Genomic DNA, 14,513 nt, shown 5'->3' on the forward strand with positions numbered 1-14,513 from the left:
TGGGAATCAGTGGAAGCTGTCCCTCGCTCCTACAGTCCCTGGGGAAGGCAACGTGCTGGACCTCAGATCCGATGAGAACGACGGTATGAGTTCTCACTCATTTTGTTCAGCTTTTCCAAGGAATGTTTTTTTGGGGGACTCATCATCGATCCAAGCACATTTGAAGAGGCAGGACATTTCACACCACAGGCCGGGCAGTGGGTGAGCCAATGACGTTAAAGACCTTCGGCCCCCATAGAGCCATGCCACTGAGCAATGAGTGCAGATTATTCACTCCAGGAGAGGAAGTCGTCAAGCCATTAGTGGTTAGCCGAGAACCTGCTCCTTCCTTATGGGTCTTGGAAATCCGAAAGACACCCTCACTCAGCATGCAGGGCAGAGAAATGCTTACCGTCCTGAGTCACCCGCCAGCACGCGGTGCACCGTGGATGCCAGGCCACACAAAATCCAGGACTCCATGTGGCCTTCGTTGCTCAGAAAAATTGAGTGTCTTCCTTAAAGCAGTTACGCCACGCCTCCCACAGCAATTGCCTCTGAGAAGTGTAAAAAAATCAAATAACACGCTTGAGAAATGAGCCCAGGTCCACTGGTCAACACTTCAATCCCATTCTTTCCCACGGGGCAGCGCGCACACCTGTTATTCCCTGGCTTCCACGATACTTTACACGTGTTACTCTGTGGATACCTAAAAGCATGTGTGGTCACACACGCCCATTGCTACGTGTATTTGCCTGTGGTTCGGCATGCCTGTGTGCATGTGTGTGTGTATATATGAATGTACGTGTGTGTGTCTCCCTCACGCATATTTGTTCCTGACACATGTGTTTCCCAACACAGTCATAGTCTGCAGCCTCCTGGCCTGACAACCCGCCAATCCGAAAGTTGAAGGACTTCAATCAGGAGGATGTAAATTTTGACATGGAAGCCATGCAGACATAGGCCTGAGGTGGCTCACCTACCAGCCACCTCCCCTAGTGTGAGTACATGCTCCTCCTCACGGGACATCCGACGTCCTGAGCAGACACTGTCTCTAGCAGCCCTCTCAGGTGAGGCAGACGTGGTGGAAAACCAATCACAACCTGCGCTGGAGGGGGACTTTGCAATGGCCAGCACATCGGTCTGAAACTCGGCGTCAGGGCCAGAGGTGGTCTTCCCAACCTAGTCAAAGGACCTCAAGACACGGGCTTCCCCCCTCCACTCAGTCCATGTGCCTGCACCATGCCCTCTGGACATACAAAGGGAATGGCTGCTTTTCCAACAGGACGTCCCCCAACCGATGTCCCAAGGACCAGGCAGACAGGACACATTGTTGTTCATTTTCCTTGCACTGGACACACCCACAGGGCTACCCTGTACTGACCTCTGAGGCAACAACCCATCATGCCGCTAACTTGACTGCACTACTACCTGCCGCAATGCCTTAAAGTCAACACTGCCTGAACGCCACCACTGGGTCTACATGCAGGCAGCTAGTGAGTGAGCTGCGAGCTCAGAACCACCCATCCTTTCCAACACTCCTAAGCCATCCGCATGCCCTTCAACATGGCGTGGCTGTCCTGGCTGCGCTGAGACTTCAAACCAGTTAAGGGAGCCAAAACAGTTCATCACCCCCTAGGGTGTAGTGGAGTCCAACACTTAAATATTGCCAACATGCAGAGGTGCAAGGCATCCCAAGTCAAAGGAATCTGTGGCAGCACCCCTGGGATTCAACACGTGTTGCATGGAATGCATAGACCTCCTTGGATAGCCCCAAGTGTGACCGGCACCCATGGCAAGAGACTTGGGCCAGAGCCAGGGCAGGGCATATTCACTCTGGACCTTCAGGACGGAAGCTGCCTTATAAGCAGGAAAGAGGATCCAGAGCAGTATTTGCTCACATGAGCTGCAGCAGGTGGAGCTGCCCAACGATGGCGGGCCAAGAGATCATTTATAGGAAGATTTGTACAACGGAGGAGCCCATTACTCTCTCGGGAAGGCTGGAAGTGATCCAGGGCCACAGGCACCAACTTGATCCTCATGCTCCCTAGGATCTGGCCTCAAAGACCTCTGATGGCCAACCTGTCATCCACCAGAAAAATCCACGGAAAGCCCATCACCACCAAAAGACAGCCCAAGTCTGCTAATGACACTCACGTCCGTGTGAGCCCTCTATCACCTTTTCTCTGGAGTACCTTCCTGCTCAAGACTCCGCCATTGCACCACAGGCATCTCACAGCTCAGGAGGCAAAGAAATCCCTTCCAGGGGGGCTCCTGTGACCGATGCTGGAGGGTGGGATGAAGAGGCTTTCACCGTCTGCCAAGACACTGCTCTGCACTCTCCCCTATCATCTTGGAACTCCCCTGTTCTCAACTAATCAAAAATCAAGACCAAGGTCTGCCTGAGGTCTGGGCCTTGGGCTCTCCTCCACATGAAAACAGACACCCGGTCTTCTGCACTGAGATGACCACTGTGAAGTCTGGGACTTCCTTCTGGGAGCTTACCAGCAGCACACTCCCCTATGCTGGCAACAATTCTGCCTGCTTCCACGGCCACCACGCCATCACAGAGCAGCCAAATGCCCCATGACTCTCCCACCCATGTACCTCACACAGAGGGAATGTTCCTAATGTGCCTGTGACATGAGACTTTTGTCTGTGGATGCCCTGGGTGGTGAAACCTATGGGAACCAGTGGAAGCTGTCCCTTGCTCTTACAGTCCCCGGGGGAGGCAACGTGCTGGACCTCAGTTCCGATGAGAACGACGGTATGAGTTCTCACTCATTTTGTTCAGCTTTTCCAAGGAATGTTTTTTTGGGGGACTCATCATCGATCCAAGCACATTCAAAGGGGCAGGACGTTTGACACCACAGGCCGGGAAGGAGCGAGTCAATGACCTTAAAGACATTCAGCATACTGGGGAAGCCAGAGCCACACCACTGAGCAATGGGCACAGACCATCCACTCTAGGAGTGGAACTCGTCATGCCATTTGCTGCTGAGAAACAGATCCTTGAAGGTCTAGGACATCCAAAAGCCACACTTACTCAGCACACGGGGCAGAGGAATGCTTACCATATTGAGCCATCCACCAGCATTGAGTGCGCCATGGACGCCAGGTCACAGTGACTGCAGGACTCTGCAGGGCCTCCATTGCTCAGAAGAATCAACCATCTTCCTTGCCAGCAGGCGGTGGGGCTCCCACAGCAACTTCTCCAGGGAATTGTAAAGAAATCAAATACACACTTGAGAAACAGGCCCAGGTACAATGCTCACCACTTTCATGCCATTCGCTCCCGTGGGTCAACTAGTGCACCTGCTTGTCCTTGGCCTCCATGACTGATCTCCAACTTTATGAATATACCTTACCCATGTCATTCTGTGGACACCTAGGGAGTATGTGTGGCCAGAACTACTGCACACGCCTGTTTCTGTGTCTATTTGCCTTTTTCTGTGGGCTCGTGCGTGTGTGTGTCATTTTGTGTGTGTTGTTTCATTGTGTGTGTGTGACTGCGTGTGTGTGTCATTTTCTGTGTGTTGTGAGTTTCACTGTGTGCGTGTGTGTGTGTGTGTCCCTCCCTGGGGTGCACATATGTTTCAGAACACTGCAAAGGGCCATCATAGCCTGCAGCCTCCAGGTCTGACCCTGAAACAACCGGACAGCTCAAGAACAAGGTCTTCAATCAGTAGGATGTGATCTCTGACGTCAGGCCATGCAGACATAGGTCTGAGGTCCCTCACCTAACAGCCACCACTCCTGGTGCGAGCACACGCTCCTCCTCCTGGGGCTGCTGATGTCTGGAACTGACATTGTCTCTGGCCACTCTCCCAGGCGAGGTGTACCTAGTCGAAAACCAACCACAACTAGCACTGGGGAGCGCCATCACAACAGCCAGCACGTCAGTCTGAAACTTGGCATCAAGCCCAGGGGCAGTCTTCCCCATGTAGCCAAGGGACCTCAAGACATGAGCTTCTTCCCCTCCACTCAGTCCTGGTGCCTGCACCATGCCCTCGGGACATCCGAAGGTAATGCCTCCTTTTATTACAGGATGATCCCTACAAGGACCAAGCAGACAGGACACATCACCTTCCATCACCCTTGCCTTGATCACATCCACAGGATTTTTATGCACTGACCTCCCAGCCAAAGTCCCATCATGCAGCCAACTTGACGGCACTATCACTCACCCCAATGCCCCCAGGTCAACACCGCCTCAACACCACCACCGGGACTAATTAATATTGTCAAAATACCCACAATACCTGAAGTTATCTACTGATTCAGTATAATTCCCATCAAAATCACAATCACATTTTTCCACAAATAGAGAAAAAATCGTACAATTTATCTGGATCCACAAGAGACCCAAAATGATTTCCAAATATATAACAAAGCTATAGTAATTCAAAATACTAGAATACTGGCAAAAACCAGATATAATCTAACGGAAAAGAAAGAAGAATGCAGAAATAAATCCACGTACTCCACTCAATGTATCCTTGACATGGGTGCTCAGAGCACGGTTTCTCTAACTAATCATATTTGGCATACCGGATATCCACAAATTAAAAAAAAAAAAGGAAACTGTATCCTTACCTCACAACATACACAAAAATCAACTCAAAATAAATCAAGTATTTAAAGAGACATCTTGACATTGTAAAACTAGAAGACAACACATGGAAACCCTTCTTGTTTTTGTCAATCATTTTTTGAATATGACACTAAAAGTATAACCAACAAAAGCAAAAATACATAAGCAAGACTATATCAAATCTAAAACATTTGTACATGAAAGGAAACATCAACAGAATGAAAGAGGAAACGTACAAAATGAGAGAAATATTTGCATATCATATATCTCATAAGGCTTTCATATGTAGGATGGGCATGGTAACTTATGCCTAAAATGTCAACACTTTCGGGGCCATGGTTTGAAGATTCCTTGAGCCTATGAGTTTGAAACCAGCCTGCACAACACAGTGAGACCACCCCCCCATCTCTACCAAAAAAAAAAAAAATTAAAAAACAATTAGCTAGATGTGTTGGCATGTGCCTGTGGTCCCAAGAGCATGAGGTGGGAGGCTCTCTAGCACCTGGGAAATTGAGGCTGCAGTGAGCCATGATTTTGGCAATGCTTTCCATGCTGAGCAACACAGCAAGATTTGTTTCAAAAAAGAAACGAAGGAAGGAAGGAGAGGGGAGGGGAGGGGAGGAAGAGAGGAGGAAGGGGACGAAGGGAGGAAGGGGGATGGGGAGGGGGAAGGGGAAGGGGGAAGTGGGGAGAGGGGAGAGGGGAGAGGGGAGAGGGGAAAGGGGAAAGGGGAAAGGGGAGAGGAGAGAGGGAAAGGGGAGAGGAGAGAGGGAGGGGGAGAGGAGAGAGGGAGGAGAGGAGAGAGGGAGGGGGAGAGGGAATGGGAGGGGGGAGAGGAAAAGGGGGAGGGGGAGAGGAAAAGGGGAAGGAGGGAGGGGGAGAGGGAAGAGGGAGGGAGGGAGGGGGAGAGGGAAGAGGGAGGGAGGGGGAGAGGGAAGAGGGAGGGAGGGGGAGAGGGAAGAGGGAGGGAGGGGGAGAGGGAAGAGGGAGGGAGGGAGGGGGAGAGGGGAGGGGGAGAGGGAATGGGGAGGGATGAAGGGTGAGAGGGGAGGGTGAGAGGGGAGGGTGAGAGGGGGAGTGGGAGGGGGAGAGGGGAGGGGAGAGGGGAGGGGAGAGGGGAGGGGAAAGGGGAGAGGGGAGGGGAGGGGGAGAGAGGGAGGGAGAGAGGGGAGGGGGAGGGAGAGGGAGGGGGAGAGGGGCGGGGGAGGGGGAGGGAGGGAGGGGAGGTGGGAGAGGGGAGGGGGAGGGATGGAGCGGGAGAGGGAATGGGGAGGGATGAAGGGTGAGAGGGGAGGTTGAGGGGGGGAGAGGGGAGGAGGAGAGGGGAGGGGGAGAGGGGAGGGGGAGAGGGAAGGGAGAGGGAGGGGAGAGGGGAGGGGGAGAGGGAATGGGGAGGGATGAAGGGTGAGAGGGGAGGGGAGGGGGGAGGGGAGAGGGAGGGGAGAGGGGAGGGGAGGGGGGAGGGGAGGGGGGAGGGGAGAGGGGAGGGGAGAGGGGAAGGGAGGGGGGAGGGGAGGGGGGAGGGGAGAGGGGAGGGGAGAGGGGAGGAGGGGAGGGGGAGAGCGGAGGAGGGGAGGGGGAGAGGGAGAGCGGAGGAGGGGAGGGGGAGAGGGAGGGGGAGAGGGAGGGGGAGAGGGAAGGGGGAGAGAGGGAGGTGGGGAGAGAGGGAGGTGGAGAGGGAAGGGGGAGAGGGAAGGGGGAGAGGGAGGGGGAGAGAGAAGGGAGAGGGAGGGGAGAGGGGAGGGGAGAGGGGAGGGGAGGGGAGGGGAGGGGAGGGGAGGGGAGAGGGGAGGGGAGAGGGGAGGGGAGAGGGGAGGGGAGAGGGAGGGAGAGGGAAGGGGGAGAGGGAGGGGGAGAGAGAAGGGAGAGGGAGGGGAGAGGGGAGGGGAGAGGGGAGGGGAGGGGAGGGGAGAGGGGAGGGGAGAGGGGAGGGGAGAGGGGAGGGGAGAGGGGAGGGGAGGGGAGAGGGGAGGGGAGAGGGGAGGGGAGGGGAGAGGGGAGGGGGAGAGGGGAGGGGAGAGGGGAGGGGGAGAGGGGAGGGGAGAGGGGAGGGGGAGAGGGGAGGAGAGAGGGGAGGGGGAGAGGGGAGGGGAGAGGGGAGGGGGAGAGGGGAGGGGAGAGGGGAGGGGGAGAGGGGAGGGGAGAGGGGAGGGGAGAGGGGAGGGGAGGGGGGAGAGGCAGGGAAGCGGCAGGGAGGGGAGGGCAGGGAAGGGGCGGGGAGGGGAGGGCAGGGAAGGGAGGGAGGAAGGAAGATAGAAATAACTCAGATAACTCAACAACAAAAACCTTGATTTTTAAAAATGGACAAAGTAATTGAATAGGCTTTTTTCCAAAGAAGATAAACAAATGGCCAACAGCTATATGAAAACATGCTCAGTATCACTCATTACTAAACAAATGCAAATCAAATCCATAACAACATTTCACCTCACACCCATTAGAAGATACAACTGAAAAACAATAGGCAGGGTGTGGTGGCTCAGGCCTGTAAGCCCAGCATTTTGGGAGGCCGAGGCAGGTGGATCACCTGAGTTCAGGAGTTCAAGGCCAGCCTGGCCAATATGGTGAAACCTTGTCTCTACTAAAAGTACAAAAATTAGCCGGGCATGGTGGTAGCTACTCGGGGAGGCTGAGGCAGGAGAATTGCTTGAACCCAGGAGACAGAGGTTGCAGTGAACCAAGACAGTGTCATTGTACTCCAGCCTGGACAACGAGAATGAAATAAAAAACAGTAAGTGTTGGTGACTTTGTGGAGAAACTGGAACCTTTGCATGCTGTTGACGGGAACATAAAATGGTACAGCCACTGTGGAAAAATGTATGGAGGTTCCTGAAAAATTTAAAATAGAATTACCATATGATCCAGCAAAGTAATTCAAAGCAAGATCTCAAAGATACATCTGCATATCCATATTCACTGTAGCACTATTCTTAATGCCCAAGATAAGGAAAACCTGACATCGCCACAAAATAGCATTTTATTTTCTTAAAGAAGGCATTTGCTAGGTATAGAACCATATCACTGGTGAAGACAGATCATTGACAAGCTATGCATTGAACAGAGGCCTAATATCCTGAATCTACAGGGCACTTAAATAAATCAACAAGCAAAAATCAACCCCATTAAAAGGCACTTTTCTAAAGAAGATATAGAATGGTCAACAAACAGGAAAAAATGCTCTTAGTATCACTAATCGTCCGAGAAATTCAAATCAAAACCACAATAAGGGCAGATGCGGTCTCTCACATCTGTAATTCCAGCAGTGGGAGCCTAAGGTGGTGGATCACGTGAGGTGAGGGGTTCGAGACCACCCTGGCCAACATGGTGAAACCCCGTCTGTACCAAAAATACAAAAATTAGCTGGGTATGGTGGCACATGCCTGCAGTCCTAGCTACTTGGGATTCTAAGGCAGGAGAATCGCTTGAACCAGGGAGGCATAGGCTGCAGGGAGCCGAGATCACACCACTGCATTCCACCCTGGGAGACTCTGCCTCAAAACAAAAAAACAAACAACAACAAAATCCACAATAAGATCATATCTCACAATGTCAAAATGGCTACTATTAAAAGTGAAAAAGAAAAAGATCCTGGCAAGCCTGAAGAAAAAGGGGAACGTTTAAACACTACTGGTGGAAATGTAAATTAGTCCGGTCACTGAGGAAAAAACAGTCTGAGGATTTCTCAAATAATTTAAACAGAGCTACAGTTTCACCCAGCAATCCCATTTCTGGTATATACCCAAAAGAAAATAAATCATTCTACCAAAAAGACACAGGCACTTCTATGTTCATCACTGTGGTATTCACAATAGCAAAGACACACAATCAACCCAGGTACCCAGGACTGGTTGTAGTAGTCAGGGCTCCCTAGAGGAACAAGACTAATAGGAGAGATGTGTATCTAAAAGGGAGTTTATTAAGGAGAACTGACTCACACCATCAGAAGGTGAAGTCCCGTAATAGTCCCTCTGCATGCTGAGGGGCAAGGAAGCCAGTCTGAGTCCCAAAACCTCAAAAGTCAGGAAGCCAACAGTGTGCGCTGAGAGCCCCTTGCAAATAACTGGTGTAAGTCCAAGAGTACAAGAGCTTGAAGTCCAATGTTTGAGGGCAGCAAGCATCCAGCACAGGTGAACAAGGAAGGCCAGAAGACTCAAGACAGTCTGGTCCTGCCACATTTTTCTGCTTGCTTTATTCTACCAGCACTAGCAGCTGGTTAGACTGTGCCCACCCAGATTGAGGGTGAACCTATCTCTCCCAATTCACTGACTCAAATGTTTATCTCCTTTGGCAACACCTTCACAGACACATCCAGGAACATACTTTTTTGCATCCTTCAATCCAATTAAGTTGACGCTCAATATGAACCATCACACGGGTAGATTGGACATAGAAAACATGGACCATATTCACCATGGAATACTATGCAACCATAAAAAAGAATGAAATCATGTTCTTTGCAGCAACATGAATAGAGCTGGAGGCCATAATCCTAAGCACAGTGAAGCAGGAACAGTAAACTAAATACCACACATTCTCACTTACAAGTGGGAGCTAAACATTGAGCACACATGGACATAAATATGGGAACAAGGGACACTGTGGAATACTAGAGGGTTCCGTTTGGGTGGTGGATTTAAAAACTACCTATAGGGCTGAGGCAGGAGAATGGCGTAAACCCGGGAGGCGGAGCTTGCAGTAAGCTGAGATCCAGCCACTGCACTCCAGCCCGGGCTGCAGAGCGAGACTCCGTCTCAAAAAAAAAAAAAAAAAAAAAAAAACTACCTATAGGGTAGGTGTGGTGGCTCACACCTGTAATCCCAGCACTTCGGGAGGCCAAGGCGGGTGAATGACTTGAGGTCAGGAGTTCGAGACCAGCCTGGCCAACATGGTGATACCCCATCTTGACAAAAAAGCAAAAACAAAAATCAACCAGGTGCGGTAATGCACACCTGTTATCCTAGCTACTTGCGAGGCTGAGGCATGAGAATCGTTTGAATCTGGAAGACGGAGGTTGCAGTGAGTAGAGATTATGCCACTGCACTCCAGCCTGGGCAACACAGTGAGACTCAAACAAAATAAAGAAAAAACACTACCTGTCAAGTTGTATGTTCACACATTAATCCCATAACAAATTTGTGCATGTACCCCCTGAATCTAAAATACAAGTTGGAATTTAAAAAGAAAGAAATTGAATTTAAGTATTCCTTTCCTGCTAGATACAAAATTGCTGTTGTTTGTCCTTTCCAACAAGACAACATAAATAAAATGGAAATTACCCTATAAAATAGGAGTAAAGCAGGGAATTATACAATGATTTAAAAAGCCAATTCCTTTTTTTTTTTTGAGACAGAATCTCACTCTGTCACCCAGGCTAGAGAGCAGTGGCATGATCTTGGCTCACTGCAACTCCACCTCCTGGGTTCAAGTGATTCTTATGTATCAGCCATCCAAGTAGCTGGGATTACAGGTGTGCACCACAATGCCTGGCTAATTTTCGTATTTTTAGTAGAGACAGGCTTTCACCATGTTGGGACAGGCTGGTCTTGAACTGCTGGCCTCAGAGATCCACCCACCTCAGCTTTCCAAAGTGCTGGGATTACAGACATAAGCCACCGTGCCCGGCCCCAATTCTTGAAGAAGAAATAATTATCTTTAACAAAACAGCATCAACAACTCTGAGCGGAAAACTGACAGAATTAGAAGGAAAAATAAATAAGTCCACCATTATAATTTGAGAGCTCCATAGCCTTTTTTGAATCTCCAAAATAGACGAGTGCCAATAGATGAAGCAGTCAGAAAATCAGTAAGGGGATAGTTAACTTGAATAGCATTATCAGTTAACTTCATTTGACATTTTCAGAATAGTCCATCCATCGACAACAGAATACATGTTACCCTCAAGCTCACCATGAAATATTACCAAGAAAGATCACCTCTGGGCCATAAGACACACACTGACAAATTTGAAAGAACAGAAAAAATATAAAATATGCTCTCAGTTCACAATGGAATAAAACTACACTAGAAATCTATAATTGAAAAACAGCGGGAAAACACCAAATAATTGGAGATTTAACAACTCACAGCTAATACATAGTTTAAAGAGGTTATCTCAAGACAAATGAAGAAATACATTTAAATACATGAGAGTGAAAAAAACTTACCAAAATTGGGATGCAGCAAAAGTAGTGCTTAAATGAAAATTTGTAGCATTAAATGTATACCTTAGAAAATAAGATCGGCCGGGCGCGGTGGCTCAAGCCTGTAATCCCAGCACTTTGGGAGGCCAAGACAGGTGGATCACGAGGTCAGGAGATGATTGAGACCATCCTGGCTAACACGGTGAAACCCCGTCTCTACTAAAAAATACAAAAAACTAGCCGGGCGAGGTGGCGGGCGCCTGTAGTCCCAGCTACTCGGGAGGCTGAGGCAGGAGAATGGTGTGAACCTGGGAGGCAGAGCTTGCAGTGAGCTGAGATCCGGCCACTGCACTCCAGCCTGGGCGGCAGAGTCAGACTCCGTCTCAAAAAAAAAAAAAAAGAAAGAAAATAAGATCTAAGTCAGGCAGACGTGGTGGCTCACACCTGTAATCCCAGCATTTTGGGAGGCCAAGGTGGACAGATCACGAGGTCAGGAGTTCAAGATCAGCCTGGACAATATGGTGAAACCCCATCTCTATACAAAAATTAGGTGGGTGTGCTGGCACGCACCTGTAGTCCCAGCTACTACTCGGGGGGCTGAGGCAGAAGACTCGCCTGAACCTGGGAGCTGGAGACTGCAGTGAGCCAAGACTGTGCCCCTGCACTCCAGTTTGGGCAACAGAGTGAGAAACCATATCAAAAAAACAAATTAAAAAAAAAATAAGATCTAAGTCAATAATATAAGCTTCCACATTAGAAAACCAGCAAAAGAAGAAAAAAACATTAGCAAAGAAGAGAAAATAAATCATAAAATTAAAGCACAATTAAATGAAATGAACAGCCAGAAAATGAAACTCAATGAAGCCAAAAGCAGATTATTTAAAAAGATTAATGAAACTAGTAAGTGTAGGCAGGTAAACCAAGAAGAAGAAGAAGGCCGAGTGCAGTGCCTTATGCCTCTAATCTGAGTACTTTGGGAGGCCAAGGTAGGCAGATCACTTGAGGCCAGGAGTTCAAGACTAGCCTAGCCAACAAAGGGAAACCCCATCTCTACTAAAACTACAAAAAAAAGAAAATTTAGCTGGACATAGTGGTGCACGCCTATATTCACGGCTACTCGGGAAGCTGAGGCAGGATAATCACTTGAACTCGGGAGGCCGAGGCTGCACTGAGCTGAGCCGAGATCATGCCACTGCACTCCAGCCTAGGTGACAGCGCAAGACCCTATCTCAAAATAAATAAATAATAAAAGAGAGAAGACACAGATTTACAATAACACAAATGGAAGAGGGCTCACTGCTACTGATCACCTGGACACTAAAAAGACAATAGAGAAATAATATGAAAAACTCTACAATCACAAATTTGGTAACTGTAATGAAATAGACCGGTTTCTTGAAAACCACTGTAGTGAGTTCAACAGTAACCCCACCCCCACCGAAAAAAAAATACATCAAACGGGGCACGGTGGTTCACACCTGTAATTCCAGCATTCTGGGAGGTGGAGACGGGCAGATCACTTGAGGTTAAGAGTTCGAGATCAGCCTGGCCAACATGGCGAAACCCTATCTCTACCAAAAATACAAAAAATTAGCTGGGCGTGGTGGTGTGAGCCTGTAATACCAGCTACTCAGGAAGCTAAGGCAGGAGAATCACTTGAACCTAGGAGCTGGAGAATGCAGTGAGTCAAGATCACTCCACTGCACTCTAGTCTGGGTGAAAGAGCAAGATTCTGTCTTAAAAAATAAATAAAAATAAGAGATATGTCCACATGGAAATGATAAATGTGAGTTTATTTGGAAGGTGAGTCTTTACAAATCTAACTCAATTAGAAAATAACCACCCTGGGAAACATAGCAAGATTTCATCTCTACAAGAAAAAAAAATACAAAAAACTTAGCCAGGTGTCGTGGTGTGGACCTGTAGTCCCAGCTACTCAGGAGGCTGAGGTGGAAGAATTGCTTAAATACAAGAGTTTCAGGTTGCAGTGAGCTATGATCATGCCATTGCACTTCACCATGGGTGAGAGTGAGATCCTGTCTCAAAGATTTTGTTTTGAATTAAAAACAGGTAGATAGGAAAAGAATGAAACGAAAAGATAAACTGCATACAGTAACCAAAGAGAGTTTAGGGGCTATAAGTCAGACAAAAACTACAATTATCAAGCTAAATAAATCTCAAGATAAAAATTGTTGGTAAAGACAAAGAAGGACATTTCATGATGATAAAACTGTCAATCCATCAGGAAGATGTAACAATAATAAAAATATGTGCATCTAACAACATAGCCTCAAAATTAAATTAAAAACTGACATGACAGAATGGAAGGCAAAATCAACTTTATAATAATTGAAAATTTCAATACCTCACTTTCAATGATGAACGTAACAATGAGACAGAAGATGAAGGAAACAAAAGCCAAAAACACTGTAAAGCAGTTACATCTAACATCCATCTATGGAACAATCTAACCAGTAGAAAATATATTATTTTCAAGTGCACATGGAACAGTGTCCAGGGTAGATATTAGACCACACACTGGTCTCAACAAATCTGAAAGTAAAGAAATCAGAAAAGTATGTTGTTCAACCACAAAAGAATCAAATCAGAAATAAATGAAAAAAATTGGGGCAAACACACAATACATGGAAATTAACACATTACTAAGAATCCTTGGGTCATGGAAATAAGAAAATTTATAAAATAGTTTGAAATGAAAGGAAACAAAACACAACAAAAGAAAATGTCGGTGTAGCTAAAGGAGTTCTTTGAGAAATTTATAGCTGTAAATGTCCATATTAAATAAAGGAAAATCTCAAATCAATCTAAACTTTTACCTTAAGAAAACAGAGAACAAAGCAAAGTTAAATCAAGTAGAATAAAAGAAATAAGAATAAAATGCCAATAAATAAAACAAAGAATGGAGAAGAAAAAATAAAAATATCAAAAGCTGGTTCACTGAAATTTTTTGTTTGTTTGTCTAGTGACAGGCCAGGTGTGGTGGTGTGTTCCTATACTCCCAGCTACTCAAGATGCAGAGGCAGCAGGATTGCTTAGGCTCAGAAGTTCAAGGCCGGCATAAACAGCATAGCAAGACTCTGTCTCTTAAAAAATTGACCTAACAATATCTACAATACTGAAAACAGAAGACCCAATTTTCATAAAATCTGGAATGAAAATCAGACTATTACTAACACCCTTATAGAAATAAGGTATGTCAACAAATTAGATAACCTAGATTAAAGGCGCAAATACTTAGAAATACATAAATTACAGGAACTGTCACAAGAAGGAAAAACAGAAAATCTAAGTCACCTTTAACAAGAGATTGAATGAGCTACTCAAAAAGTTCCCACAAATAAAATCCTACACAAATCATTTCTCTGATGAACTCTACCAAATCATTAAACAAATAACATCGATCATTTACCAACTCTTCTAAAAAAACAGGAGAGCAGAAAACATTTCCTAACTTATTCCATGAGTCTACTATTACCCTAATTTTTAATCAAAACAAAAGACATCATCAAAAAGGTGAATCACAGACTAATATCCCTAATGATGCCGGGCATGGTGGCTCCTGCCTGTAATCCTAGCACTTTGGGAAGCCAAAGCAAGAGGGTTGCTTGAGTCCAGTAGTTCAAGACCAGCCTTTGCAACATAGTAAGATCCTATCTCCACGAAACAAAAAATTTAAAAATTAGCTATGTGTGGTGACACATACCTCTATTCCTACCTACTTGGGAGGCTGAGTGTGGAAGATCATTTGAGCCCAGGAGTTCAGGGCTACAGAGTGAAGAGCT

The 14,513-nt window shown here is 47.3% G+C and overlaps 1 long non-coding RNA gene and 2 other non-coding genes across 3 annotated transcripts in view; all 3 read right to left on the reverse strand.

The window, feature by feature from the left end:
* The window catches only part of LOC104656479, a 41,675-nt gene extending 37,314 nt beyond the window's left edge, over positions 1 to 4,361 (reverse strand). The window contains exons 1-2 of the long non-coding RNA XR_747131.2: positions 3,051 to 4,361; positions 392 to 533 (exon numbers count right to left, since the gene is read on the reverse strand). This is a non-coding gene — a long non-coding RNA (uncharacterized LOC104656479). The remainder of the gene's footprint in view (positions 1 to 391; positions 534 to 3,050) is intronic.
* On the reverse strand, positions 58 to 152 carry LOC115897937. The gene has a single exon (XR_004057711.1). It is a non-coding gene; the product is annotated as a small nucleolar RNA SNORD116 (small nucleolar RNA).
* Positions 2,718 to 2,812, reverse strand: LOC115897933. Its single transcript, XR_004057707.1, has one exon. It is a non-coding gene; the product is annotated as a small nucleolar RNA SNORD116 (small nucleolar RNA).
* Positions 4,362 to 14,513: the final 10,152 nt, after the last annotated feature.

This window comes from Rhinopithecus roxellana, chromosome 5 (genome assembly GCF_007565055.1).
Source record: "Rhinopithecus roxellana isolate Shanxi Qingling chromosome 5, ASM756505v1, whole genome shotgun sequence".
Classification (NCBI taxonomy): Eukaryota; Metazoa; Chordata; class Mammalia; order Primates; family Cercopithecidae; genus Rhinopithecus; species Rhinopithecus roxellana.